This window comes from Enhydra lutris, unplaced genomic scaffold, assembly GCF_002288905.1.
Source record: "Enhydra lutris kenyoni isolate GAN:26980312 unplaced genomic scaffold, ASM228890v2 scaffoldscaffold72, whole genome shotgun sequence".
Lineage (NCBI taxonomy): Eukaryota > Metazoa > Chordata > Mammalia > Carnivora > Mustelidae > Enhydra > Enhydra lutris.
Genome location: NW_019154156.1, coordinates 4,915,847 through 4,929,199, shown reverse-complemented (window position 1 = coordinate 4,929,199; position 13,353 = coordinate 4,915,847). Strand labels below are relative to the sequence as shown.

The 13,353-nt window shown below is 37.0% G+C and overlaps 1 pseudogene; it reads right to left on the bottom strand.

The window, feature by feature from the left end:
- Positions 1-7,879: 7,879 nt before the first annotated feature.
- On the bottom strand, positions 7,880-8,716 carry LOC111159963 (annotated as a pseudogene).
- Between the last annotated feature and the right edge of the window lie 4,637 nt (positions 8,717-13,353).

Genomic DNA, 13,353 nt, shown 5'->3' with positions numbered 1-13,353 from the left:
TTTTTCTGAGTGTAAAAGCAAACAAAACCAAACATTTGTTAAAGGATGTTAACTGACATATTACCCATAATAGTAACATTTTCCAAATATCCTATATGTTTCATAATTAGGAGAATATTTAAATTGTGGGCTACCAGTTCTAAACTCATTCTGTGCAAATCAAGAAGTGGCAATCAAAGCATATTAAGAGATAGAAGTACTATAATAGGTTAAATGAAAGTTGTACATGGTTGCTCTGGACAATAATTACAAGTTAGGGACACCTGAGTGGCTCAGATGGTTAAGTGTCTGCCTTCAGCTCAGGTAATGATCTCAGGTTCCTGGGATCAAGCCATGCGTTGGGCTCCCTGCTTAGTGGGGAGCCTGCTTCTCCCTCTGCCCCTCCCTTCCGCTTGTGCACTCTCTCTCTCTCTCTAAAATGAATAAATAAAATCTAAAAAAAAATAATTCTTTAAAAAAATTTTTTATTTTTAAGAGTTAATGCTTTTTATTACTAAATGACTTTTAATCAATACACATGTTCATTTCATACAAAAATATAGGAATAATAGAATCCTAGTTGTACAATTTTATAACTTAAACGAAATCACCAGAATTTCAAGGCCTAGGAAAAAAGATAAACAGATTACCAAAGTGTTAATTGTGCTTTTTCACTAGATAGTGAAATTATTAGTGAATTTTATTTTCTTAGCACTTTCCTGTATTCCTGAATTTTCAACAGTGAAGATAGTTTTCTTGTAATCAGAAAAAAATAATTAAAATAAGCTAATGTTACTACAAAGAATTAGAATAGTGTTCTACTGTGAATAATATGAATTTGATCATTTTACATATAACCTAATATGTTTCCATTTCCCTCCCAAGAATGACTATTTCAGGAACTGTAACCTTTTCTTGACTTTTGTTAATTCAAATAGAACACTATGGGCATCCAGATAATTTTAACAATTGGCTAACTATGTGCTGTTGGTCTAGATGTCCATTCTGGTAGATGAAAAACCTTTTTGGTTATTGCTCTCTCAACCAAGTATAAAATAAAATTTTTTCATTGAGACAACTAACTTAACATTGTATTAATTAATTAATACAATACAATTGTATTAATTAATTAATATAATACAATTGTATTAATACAATACTTAACATTATAATAATTATAATAAATATATTAATTATTAAATTAATACATTAATTAATGTATTAATAATACATTAATTATAATGTATTAATTATAAATTGTAATATTACAATTTATTAATTGTAATAAAATTATAAATAATTTTACACCTATTAAATACACCTATTTAATAGGTGTAAAATCTAATGATTTGCTCTATTCATGTATTGCGAACAATCAGTCTGGTTAACATTCATCATCATGCAGAGCTACAATTTTTTTTCTTATAATGGGAACTTTTAAGATCTACTCTCAGCAGCTTTGAAATATACAGTACAGTAATATTAGCTACAGTCACCATGCTCTACATTGTATTCCAGGATGTTTTCATTTCACAGGGGGAAGTTTGTACATTCTGACCACCTTTACCATTTCACGCACTCCCTAGCCCTGCCTCCAGCAACCACCAGTCTGTGCTGAGCTTGATTTTGTTGTGTTTTGTTTGATTGCACTTACCAGTGAGGTCCTACGGTATTTGTCTTTCTTTGATCTGTTTCACTTAGCATAATGCCCTCAAGATACATCCGTGTTGCCACAAATGGCAAGATATCCTTCTCTGTCTGATTGGATAATCGAGTGTGTGTGTGTGTGTGTGTGTAGACACATATAACACATTTTCTCTGTCCATTCATCCTAAGTGGTCGCGTCCTTGTCTTGGCTATTGAAAACAATGCTGCAGTGAGCATCGGCACAGATCGCCTATCCAGTTAGTGTTTTCATTTTCTTCTGTAAATACTCAGAAGCAGAATTGTTGAATCATATGTACTATTTTCAATTTTTAATTTCTTGAAATATAGTTGACATGCAATTTTAGTGTCAGGTGTACAACATAGTGACTTGATAATTTTATACATTATGCCTTGCTTACCATGGTAAGTGTAGATGTGATTTGTCACCATATAAAGTTACCACAATATTACTGATGTTTCCCATGCTGTACTTTTTATCCTTGTCACTTACTTATAACTGGAAATTTGTACCTCTTTATTCCCTTCACTCCCTTCACCTCTCCCTAATCCCCTTCCCCTTTGACAACCACCAGTTCTCTATATTTGTGAGCCTATTTGTTTTGTTCTGTTATTTAATTTCCACATATAGGGGGTGCCCCAGTGGCTCAGTTGGTTGAGCCACTGGCTCTTGATTTTAGCTCGGGTCATGGGATGGAGCCCCGTGTCAGGCTCCATGCTCAGCAAGGAATCTGCTAAGATTCTCTCCCTCTCCCAGTGCCCCTCCCTCCCACCACTCATGCTCTCTCTTAAAAGAATAAGTAAATCTTAAAAAAATTCCACATATAAGTGAAATCATATAGTATTTGTCTTCTCTGTCTTATTTCACTTATCATCATGCTCTCTAGGTCCATCCATGCTGTCATGAATGGCAAAATTTCATTGTTGCCACTGAATAATGTTCCATTGTCTATAAATACCACATCTACTTTATCCATTCTTCTGTGGATGGACATCCAGTTTGCTCCCATAGCACCATAAGGGTGCATAGATCTTTCTTTTCTTTTCTTTTTTCTTAAAGAGAAAGAGAGAGAATGAGAGCGTGAGAGGGGGGAGAGTCAGAGGGAGAGGCAAAACTCCCTGCTGAGCAGGGAGCCCAATGTGAGACTTGATCCTGGGACTCTGGGATCATGACCTGAGCCAAAGGCTCACCCAACCAACTGAGCCACCCAGGTGCCCTGGGGTGCATATATTTTTTTTGAATTGTGTTTTCATTTTTGTTAGGTAAATACCCAATGGTGAAATTACTGGATCTATTAATTTTCTGAGGCACCTCCATGATGTTTTCCATAGTGGCTGTACCAGTTTACGTTCTGACCAACAGTGCACAAATGTTCCCTTTTCTCCACATCCTCACTGACACTTGCTATTTCTTAACTTTTTGATATGTCATTCTGACTGGTGCCAGGTGGTTTCTCACCGTGGTCTTGATTTGCATTTCCCTGACAATGAGTGATGAGTACATTTTCATGTATATGTTGGCCACCTATATGTCATCTCTGGAAAAATGTCTATTCACATACTCTGCCCTTTTTTTAATTGGATTGTTTGTGGTTTTGTTGTTGTTTGCCATTAAGCAGATATATGATTTGCAAATATTTTCTCCCCTTTAGTAGGTTTTGTTGATGGTTTTCTTGCTGTGCAGAAGCTTTTCAGAGTGAAGTTTATTAGATTCAAATTTGTAATCTATTTCAAGTTGATTTTTGTAAGTAGGGTCAGTTGGGGTCCAATTTTATTCTTTTGCATGTGGCTGTCCAGCTTTGCCAATACTACCTATTAAAGTGTCTTTCCCATTTTATATTCTTGGCTCCTTTGTTGTGATTTAATCGACCATATATCTATGGATTTATGGTTGGGCCCTCTATTCTGTTGATCTGTGTGTCTGTTTTTACACCAATACCTCACTATTTGGTTACTGTAGTTTGGTAATAGAGTTTGAAATTGCAAAGCATGAGGCCTCCAGCTTTGCTCTTCTTACTCAAGACTGCTTTGGCTATTCAGGGTCTTTTGTGGTTCCATACGAATGTTTAGGATTGCTTCTTAGATGGCTTCTTCTATTTCTGTGAAAAGTGTTTTTTTTGGAATTCTGATAGGGATTGCATTGAATCTGTACATTACTTCTGGTAGTCAGGACATTTTAACAATATTTGTTCTCGATCAATGAGCGTGGAATATCTTTTGATTCATTTATGTCATCTTTAGTTTCATTCATCAATGTTTTATAGTTTTCAGAGTACAGGTGTTTCTCCTTCTTGGTTAGGTTTATTCTTAGGTATTTTATTTTTGGTGTAATTATAAATGGGATTTTCTTTCTGCTACTTCATTATTAGTGTATAAAGATGCAACAGATTTCTGTATATTGATTTTTGTATCTTGCAACTTTATTCATTTATCTATCCTCATTTCTAGTTTTTAGGGTTTTCTATATAGTATCATGTTATCTGTAAATAGTGACAGTTTTACTTCTTTCTTACCAATTTGGATGCCTCTTATTCCTTTCTCTTGTGAGCTTGCTGTGGCTAGGACTTCCAGGACTATATTGAATAAAAGGGGTGAGAGTGGACATCCTTGTCTTGTTCCCATTCTTAGGGAAAAATATTCTCAGCTTTTCACTGTTAAGATGTTAGCTACAGGTTTTTCACATATGGCCTTTATTAAATAGAGGTATGTTTCCTCTAAACCTACTTTGCTGAGGGTTTTTTGTCACGAACGGATGTTGTATTTTGTCATGCTTTTTCTGCATCTATTGAAATGATCATATGGTTTTTATCCTTTCTCTTATTGATGTGATGTAATACGTTGATTTGCAAATACTGAACCACACTTGCATTCCAGGAATAAAATCCACTTTATCATGGTGAAGGATTTTTTTAATATATTATTGGATTTAGTTTGCTAACATTTTGTTGAAGAGTTTTACATCAGTTCATCGGAGATATTGTCCCCCCCCCCTTTTTTTTTTTTTTGGTAGTGTTTTTATCTGGTTTTGGTACCAGGGTAATGCTGGCCTCATAAAATAAATTTGAAGGTTTTCCTTCCTCTTCTATTTTTTGGAATAGTCTGAGAATATGTATTAATTCCTCTTTCAAATATTTGGTAGAATTCACCTGTCAAGCCATCTGGTCCTGAACTTTTTTTTTCTTGGGAATTTTTTTTAAAGATTTTTTTAATTTATTTGAGAGACAGGGCACTAGAAAGGAGAAGTGGGGAAGAAGGAGAAGCAGGCTCCCACAGAGCAGGGAGCCTGACACCAGGCTCCATCCCAGGACCCCGGGATCATGACCTGAGCTGAAGGAAGCATTTAACTGAATGAGCCACCCAGGCACCCCATTTGTTGGGAATTTTTTGTTTACTGATTCAATTTTATTGCTGGTAATTGGTCTGTTCAAATTTTCTATTTCTTCCTGATTTGGTTTTATGAGGTTATGTTTCTAGGAATTTATCCATTTCTTCTAGGTTACTCAATATTTTGGCATATAATTTTTATAATATTTTCTTATAATCTTTGTATCTCTGTGGTGTTTTTTCATTTCTGATTTTGTTTATTAGAATCAATCCCTCTCTCTCTCTCTTTCTATCATCTGGAATAAGGTTTCTCAATTTGATCTTTTCAAAGAGTCAGCTCCTGGTATCATTGATCTGTTCTTTTTGTTTGTTTCTATTTTGTTTATTTCTGAGTACTGTTTATTAGTTCCTTCCTTCTACTGGTTTGGGGTTTTGTTTGTTTTTCCTTTTGTAGCTCCTTTAGGTGTAAGGTTAGATTATTTTGAGATTTTTCTTGCTTCTTGAGGTAGGCCTGTATTGCTATAAACTTCCCTCTTAGAACAACTTTTGCTGCATCTTAAAGATTCTGGATCATTGTGTTTTCATTTGTCTCCATGTATTTTTTATTTCCTCTTTGATTTCTTGGTTGACCCATTCATTGTTCAGTAACATATTATTTAACCTCCATGTATTTGTATTCTTCCCAGATTTTTTCTTTTGGTTAATTTCTAGTTTCATAGCATTGTGATTGGAAAAGATGCATGTTAAAACTTCAATCTTTTTTAGTTCGTTATGACATGTTCTGTGGCCTAACATGTGATCTATTCTGGGAACAGTTCCATGTTCTCTTGAAAAGACTGTGCATTCTGGAATGTTCTGAATATATTTGTTAGTTGCATCTGGCCCAATGTGTCATTCAAAGCTACTGTTTCCTTGTTGACTCTATTTAGATGATCTGCTCATTGGTATAAATGGGATGCATAAGTCCTCTGCTATTTATTGTATTAGTATCAATTGCTTCCCTTAAGTTTGTTATTAGCTGGGGCACCTGGGTGGCTCAGTGGGTTAAGCTTCTGCCTTTAGTTCAGGTCATGGTCTCAGGGTCCTGGGATGGAGCCCAGCATTGACCTCTCTGCTCAGCGGGGAGCCTGTTTCCCCCTCTCTTTCTGCCTGCCTCTCTGCCTACTTGTGATCTCTCTGTCAAATGAATAAATAAAATCTTAAAAAAAAATTTTTTTTAAAAAGTTTGTTATTAGCTGCTTTATGTCCTTAGATGCTCCCATGTTGGCTACATAAATATTTACAATTGTTACAACTACTTATTGGACCATTTCCTTTGTTATGTTGTGTCCTCCTTTGTTACATGTTACGGTCTTTGTTTTAAAGTCTACTTTGTCCAGTATAAGTATTTGCATGATAGCAAATGATAGATCATTGCTTTGCATGATAGATGATCCTCTATCCTTTTACTTTTATTTTTAAAATTTTTTAAAAAGATTTTATTTATTTATTTGACAGAGGTCACAAGTAGGCAGAGAGGCAGGCAGAGAGAGAGAGAGGAGGAAGCAGGCTCTCCGTTGAGCAGAGAGCCGGATGCGGGGCGCGATCCCAGGAAGCTGGGATCATGAGCTGAGCCAAAAGCAGAGGCTTAACCCACTGAGCCACCCAGGTGCCCCATATCCCTTTACTTTTAATCTGCAGGTGTCTTTAGGTCTGAAATGAATCTCTTGAAGGCAGAATAAAAATGGATCTTGCTTTTTATCTACACTCTCACCCTCTGTCTTTTGATTAGGGTGTTCAGTCCATTTACATTCAAAGTAATTACTGTACTTATTGCCATTTTGTTACTTGCTTTATGGTTGTTTTTGTAGTTCTCTATTCTGTTCTTCTCTTGCTCTCTTTTTGGTTTGCTGACTTTCTTTATTGATATACTTGGATTCCTTTCTCTTTATTTTTTGCATATCTATTACCAGTTTTTTATTTGTGGTTACCATTAAGTTTATATATAACATCTTATGCATCTAGCAGTCCATATTAAGTTGATGGTTGTTGAAGTTTGATTCCATTCTAAAAGCCCTAAATTTTGGGACTCCTGGTCAGCTTGGTCAATTGAACATCCAACTCTTGGTTTTAGCTCAAGTCATGACCTCAAGTCATGAGATTGAGGTCTGAGCTCGGTGTGGAGTCTACCTGAGATTCTTTCCCTTTCCTTCAGTCTCTACTCCTTCTCTGCACTCATGCACACTCTCTCTCTAAAATAAATAAAATAAAAACTAATTTTTTACTCCCCCTCTCCCAACATTTCATATACATGATGTCATACTTCACATCCTTCTATTTTGTGAATTCCTGGACTGATTTTTATAGATATTCTTAATTTTACTGCTTTGATGGTTCCCTTTTTCTTACTCCTGCTTATGGTCTTTCCTTTTTACTCAGAGTTCCCTTGAACATTTGTTATAAGCCTGGTGTGATTAATTTCTTCAACTTTTGTTTGCGAAACTGTGGATCTCTCCTATTCTGAATGATGGTTCCTGGATAGAGTATTCTGGGTTGGCAGAATTATTTTCCTTTCAGCATTTTGAATATATGGTGCCACTCCCTTCTGGCCTGCTTAGTTTCTGCAGAAAAATCTGGTGATAGTCTTATGGAGGTTCCCTTGTATGTATCCAGTTGTTTTCCTCACTGCTTTTAAGATTCTCCCCTTGTCTTTAACTTTTCACAATTTAGTTACAGACTGTGCTCTTTGAGTATATATAATGTATTTAAGAATCTGTACTCAAACTACAAAAAAGGGAAGGAGAAAAGAGAAAAATGGAGGTAACACCCATTTACATGGTAAATAACAGACTATCATGTTCAACAATGCAATTTTCCTTTGCTAGTCCAGCAATGCAAGTCTTCATATGAAGTTCACTGTTGTTCTTGCATTTCAGGGTTTAGTTGTGTGCTTGTAGGGGTTAGAGTTCCTGCCAGACGTCTGACTCTGAGTGGAATTACTGTGGCTAGACTCACTTCTGTTCTAAGATGACAGAGCTTCTTATCCCAGTGCTTAACTTTTTCACAGAGTTGATCCTGCCATTTCTTAGTAATATTACTTTCCCCCCAGAGTAATCTGGAGCATCACTCACCTTCATAACCCATAATGATATACTACTCATTACTATGAATGAGGACATAAGCAGCCAGAATTGGTGTAAAAGTTAATGGTGTGCTTGGAATGTTATATTAGAGAAGCCCTTAGGATCTCCTTCACCTCAACTGATGCAGTCACACCATGGCATTTGTCTTCATCTCTTACTTTTTCCTCCCTGAACTATGGTGTTAAAATTCGTTTGGAACTAGGTCCTTTGTGTAGCCCAAATAGGTTTACATTTGCAGCATTCACTGCTTGCCCCTCTACAGTTTCCGTTACTAGGATCCATAGGGAAATTCACTCTGCCCATAGTGATAATGGCCTTGTGAAAGATGCACGTGCCCCAGTCATAAATGGCAGCTCCTTGTAGGCTTAGCTCTCAGACCACAGGTGGTTTACCTGATGAAGATGGGCTTGCAGCCCTCTGGGCTGACTTGCAGAACTTAATGTGCTCTTGTTGGAAGGAATGGTGCAGATGAACGTATATATGGCACAGAGTAAGGGAAGATATGGGCTCCTGGTGGTGCCCAGCAGACCTTCAAACTGCTCAGTGGCCAAGATGGCTTTGGTCTGTGTACTGGGGTGCAAGGGTTTGGGCATCTTTGTCATGTTCTAGGGTAGGGAGGCAGACATCGCAGCCTCTGCTGCAGGCTGGCCCCAGAAATCCACAGCAGGCAGGGCACAGCCAGGGCACCAACCCGAGCCCAGCCCATGGCAGCATCCCTCCTACACTAAGGCCGACTGTGATCGTGACAGAAGCAATAGTGTCCAGGGCTCTGAGAGGCCTGCTTCATGGTCTCTTCTCCACCACTGTCGATTTGGTCCATCCATGAGAGGAGGTGGATTCAGGATCTTCCTATATCACCATTTTGAGCTGGACTAACTGAGATTTTTCAAGACTTCTATTAAATTATAAATATCCATAACCTAGGCCTCTCATTTTTGTGTTATCTTTTGAAGAAAAAAATTATTGCAAAAAAATGTGACATATTTACTCGCAAGGTAAAATGGGACTGATTTCCTTGGACAGGAATAAATGTGGAAAATACTACCTAAATGTGAGCTTAAGAACTAGGACTGCCTAAGAAAATACATCCTATGCCAGAGACACACAGCTGGACAAGAACTTAAGACAACTCTTTACGGAGTCTCCAAACACACACTGAGGCAATAGACTGGGTTCCCCAAAGCACCTAGTGGCTGGGTATTAAACAAAAAAGATGATCAGTGTTCAAAATACATGATACAGCTTGCTGTTACTCACTACCCTCTCACAGCCTCCCAAAATAACCAAAAACAAGACCCTAAATTCAAAGAGCTAAACCCACAATCCTCTGAAATCATCAACCATCATAAATTACAAGTTTTCCATTGTCCTTTCTGCACACATCCCCATTCTTTCTACTGGCCCTAGAATGTCAGGCAGCTGGCTATTGTTGACATCCTTTCCCTTTCAAGGATACCTTTTAAAATACAGGTTTGGGCATGTAACCAAAACCCAACCAATCTATATATTCCAGCCTAGTGACCTCAGGAAACTCTGTGAACCAAGTTGATGCAAAGGCCCAAACGATGGACATTTTTGTGTGAATAACTAGGAAATAGAGAATCTCACTTTCCACTGAGGTTGCCACTTGCAAGAACAACATGTTCTGGGAAGTTCTAAGTGCCATTATGGACAAGAAGATGGTTATAGCCATTAGTGAACCCTCATGAACCCACACAAATATATAAAGAGGAATGTAGTTCAGTATACCCCTCTGCCCTGTGGTTTGGGAAGATTGAATCTTCTAGTCTGTTTCCACTTTAGAAAGTAGTTAAGGAGATACTTTTTTGGGCGGGAGAAGTTTAATATATTATGTTTAAAAAAACTTCAAACTAGTAATTATTATAAAATATAGTTTAATTTCACTTTTCATTACTTACCACAAAATTAAAAAAATACCAATATACAGACAAGAGCAAGTAAACTGGAAAAAAGCTAAAAATTGTATAAAAAACAAAACTAAGCACAGGAATGTAGGAGCAGTGACACACACATACCATATAGTCTCAAGTGAATTCAGAAGTGTGTTCCAGGTTAGACAAGTTTTCTTTCTACGGTCAACTTTTATTGGAGCCACATCTGGAAAGGATCTTAAACCAAGGCTCTTATATGGGAAACATCTTCCCAGACTTCTCTTAAAAAGTATTTCTCATAAAATAACCCACACCAGAGAGGCAGACCTAATCTAAATACAAGTCATAAATGCCTCCCCTTGGCCATGTAGAACTTGGAAAAATTAATGAAAACAAAGTACTCTAGAAATGGAAAAGTGACACCTAGTGGCCATTTGGCAGTTTTCCTTGATGGCTTTTGATCATTTTAGATCTTTAACCTGCTCTTCTCATAACTGTGCTTGGCAAATCTGAATTTCCAAATCCAGAGCCAAACAATGACCTACCTGAGTGGTAGATGATTCTTCAGAGCAGGATCTGAAATGACACTACCAGACATGGTCCGATAACTAGGTAGTGGTTATTTCATTTACTGTTCCCTGATGCTACAGAAATTCCTCAAATAGGACTAATAAATAGAGCCTTTCCCCACTATGACACTGTAATGAAATACTTTAATCCCACTTATTTACCAAAAGCCTCTATCCTCTACTTTCCTGTTTATTTCTTGGTGGATTTCCAGATTTAGTGATTGCAATAGGGTGTCAACATATACACCTGAAGTTTTATTTGATTTTAGGTTATTATCATGTAATGAAATAACTGAGAACATTTTCAGATTTACTAGTTTCAAAAAAGTTTTAAATTTGGGTACATGGATAGAAGTTCACAGTTATTGGATTATACTAAATCAAGGATCAATAAACAATTGTTTCTTAAACCATAGCATTTAGAGGTAAATATCATAGTTACGGTATAACCTTTGGTCTACTTCAATAATATCCACTTATTAAATGTTTCAGAGCAGCACTGTCCAATAGAAATATAATATATGCCACATGGGTAATTTAAAATTTTCTTGTAGCCACATTAAAAAAGTAAAAACTAAAATGTTAATGTTTTATATAATTCAGTATATCCAAAATACTTGAGTATGTGATCAGTATAAAACTGCTTTTTTAAAAGATAGTTTTTTATATTTATTTTTTAATTTTTATTTATTTTTAAGTAAGTTCCATGCCCAACTTGGGGCTTAAATTCACGACCCTGAGATCAAGAGTCGTGTGTTCCTCTGACTGAACCAGCCAGGTGTCCCATTATAAAACTGTTAATGTGATATGTTATGTTCCCTTTTTATACTAAATGTACGAAATCTGGTTTGCATTTTACATTTCAGTCTATCTCAATTTGCATTAGCTACATTTCAAGTGCTCAGCAGCCACACGTGGCCTGTGGCTCCACACCCGACAACACAGTTCTAGAGTCTGACCCTAATGCTCAAGTCCCATGGGTTAGAATCATAGAATCAGAACTGGAAGTAAACAGATCAAACCTCTTGTTACAGAGGAGGAAACTGAGGCACATACAGAGTGTTTAAATGGCTTACTTGAGGTCACACAGGTAAACTTAGGGTGAGCAGGCTCTTTCTGATTCCAGGCTCTTCCCCACTCCACTGTGTTATTGTAAGTAATTCTTAGACTTATGGGGGGGGAAGAACTAGAATATCCTTTTTATTATCTCATTCAATGTGTAGATGCTTTTCATCAAAATGCAAGAAATTAATGGTTAGGAGAAAAATTAATATAGCATAAGCCATAAAAATATCTGTCTCTCCTAAAAGCAATTCAATGTAAATGCAACACATTTCAGAGAAAACACTAAACATGGGAGAGTTAGAATTATCCTGCATTGCATGGATTGGATTCTGGGTCCAGAAAAATCCTTGAGTGGGTTATTATAGGATCAAAGCCTTAAATTGGCTATCTGCCCACCAGTCTATGAACTAATGCTTCTTCTTGCAAAGAGAAAAAAGTGCTTCTATATGTAGCAGTGATGGCCTCTAGAAACTCTGCCTCCCAGAGCCTTGCATCAGGAGGGTTAGCCCCTCTCCTTTCAAGGTCATCCAGTCACAGTGACCCACCTTGCTACCCCTAGTTTAGGTCAACTCTGGAGGCCAAGTCCAACCTGCAATGGTTTAGACCCTAAACTGTTAATGTTGGTATGGCCTCAGACTTAAAGAGGAGATGTGATTGTTTTAAGTCTGAAGAAGCAAGAACAATCATGCTTAGCCTGCTGCAAACCAGTCTCCCCCATCCTGTAGGATTTCTCTGGCTTATTGTAAACTTGCCAAGTCCCTCAAGTCCCAGAACCGGGAGTGGTGCTGACTCTCCAATATTGTATTGCCTGGAGGACAATGTGCCAATACTTCCTTCCCCATGTAGCCATTGCAGAGGTCCCAGCTGAAGGGAATGTGTGCTTTTGGTCTGTTACCTGGTGGTATGTTTGCCATTAACCAGTTTGACAAAAGTTCTAATCTATTATATACAGCTAAAAGAAATATGCAAGGCCAAAATAATATTTTGTTTTGGTGCGAGACTCGGAGAACTAGCTGCTGTAGCACCACATAGAGGAAGAGAACTGCATTGGCTCCCCCACATCTGAGCTTCCAGCTTCCCCATTAGCTTCCCAGACTATCATACTTTCATTTGGGGGGCACCAAAGAAAGTATATGAAAACACATTTGGTAAACTAGAAAGAACTATGAAAACATACAGTATTATGAAAGTATGACCTTCAGAAAGGTAGACATACATATATGATTTTAAATATTCTTCTTGTAATCAGTATAAGCCACTCCTCAGTTACTAGTTAAAAAATGATCTCCAAATTTGTAATGATAGCTAGAAAATTGGTTTTTAAATTCTTTCTCATTGCCTCAGTTTCAAAACTACACTTAGCATTTGTATAATTACCTTTGGTTTCAGGCAACATTAATTGTAATTGCCTATTCTAGAAGGCCACAGCTAGTTCATGGGTCAGTTAACTAATAATTTAACCAGTGAGACCATTGCTTTCCCAAATGTGTATCAAGAAACTGATATACACACATTAAACATTTTAAAAATATAAATTTAACTGTGACTTCTCAAAAGATATTTAACCTGCTTGGGCTTGTATTTTTGTCCAGGGCTAATCTTTCACTAAGCTCATTTTCTGCATCAAAAACTGGTTTACATGTAATGAAAATCTTGACTGGTTACATTAGCAACAATTCTTATATGCAAAGGATAATTATCAAGATCTAGGCCCCAAGATCTTTCCTTTTCTGTAAG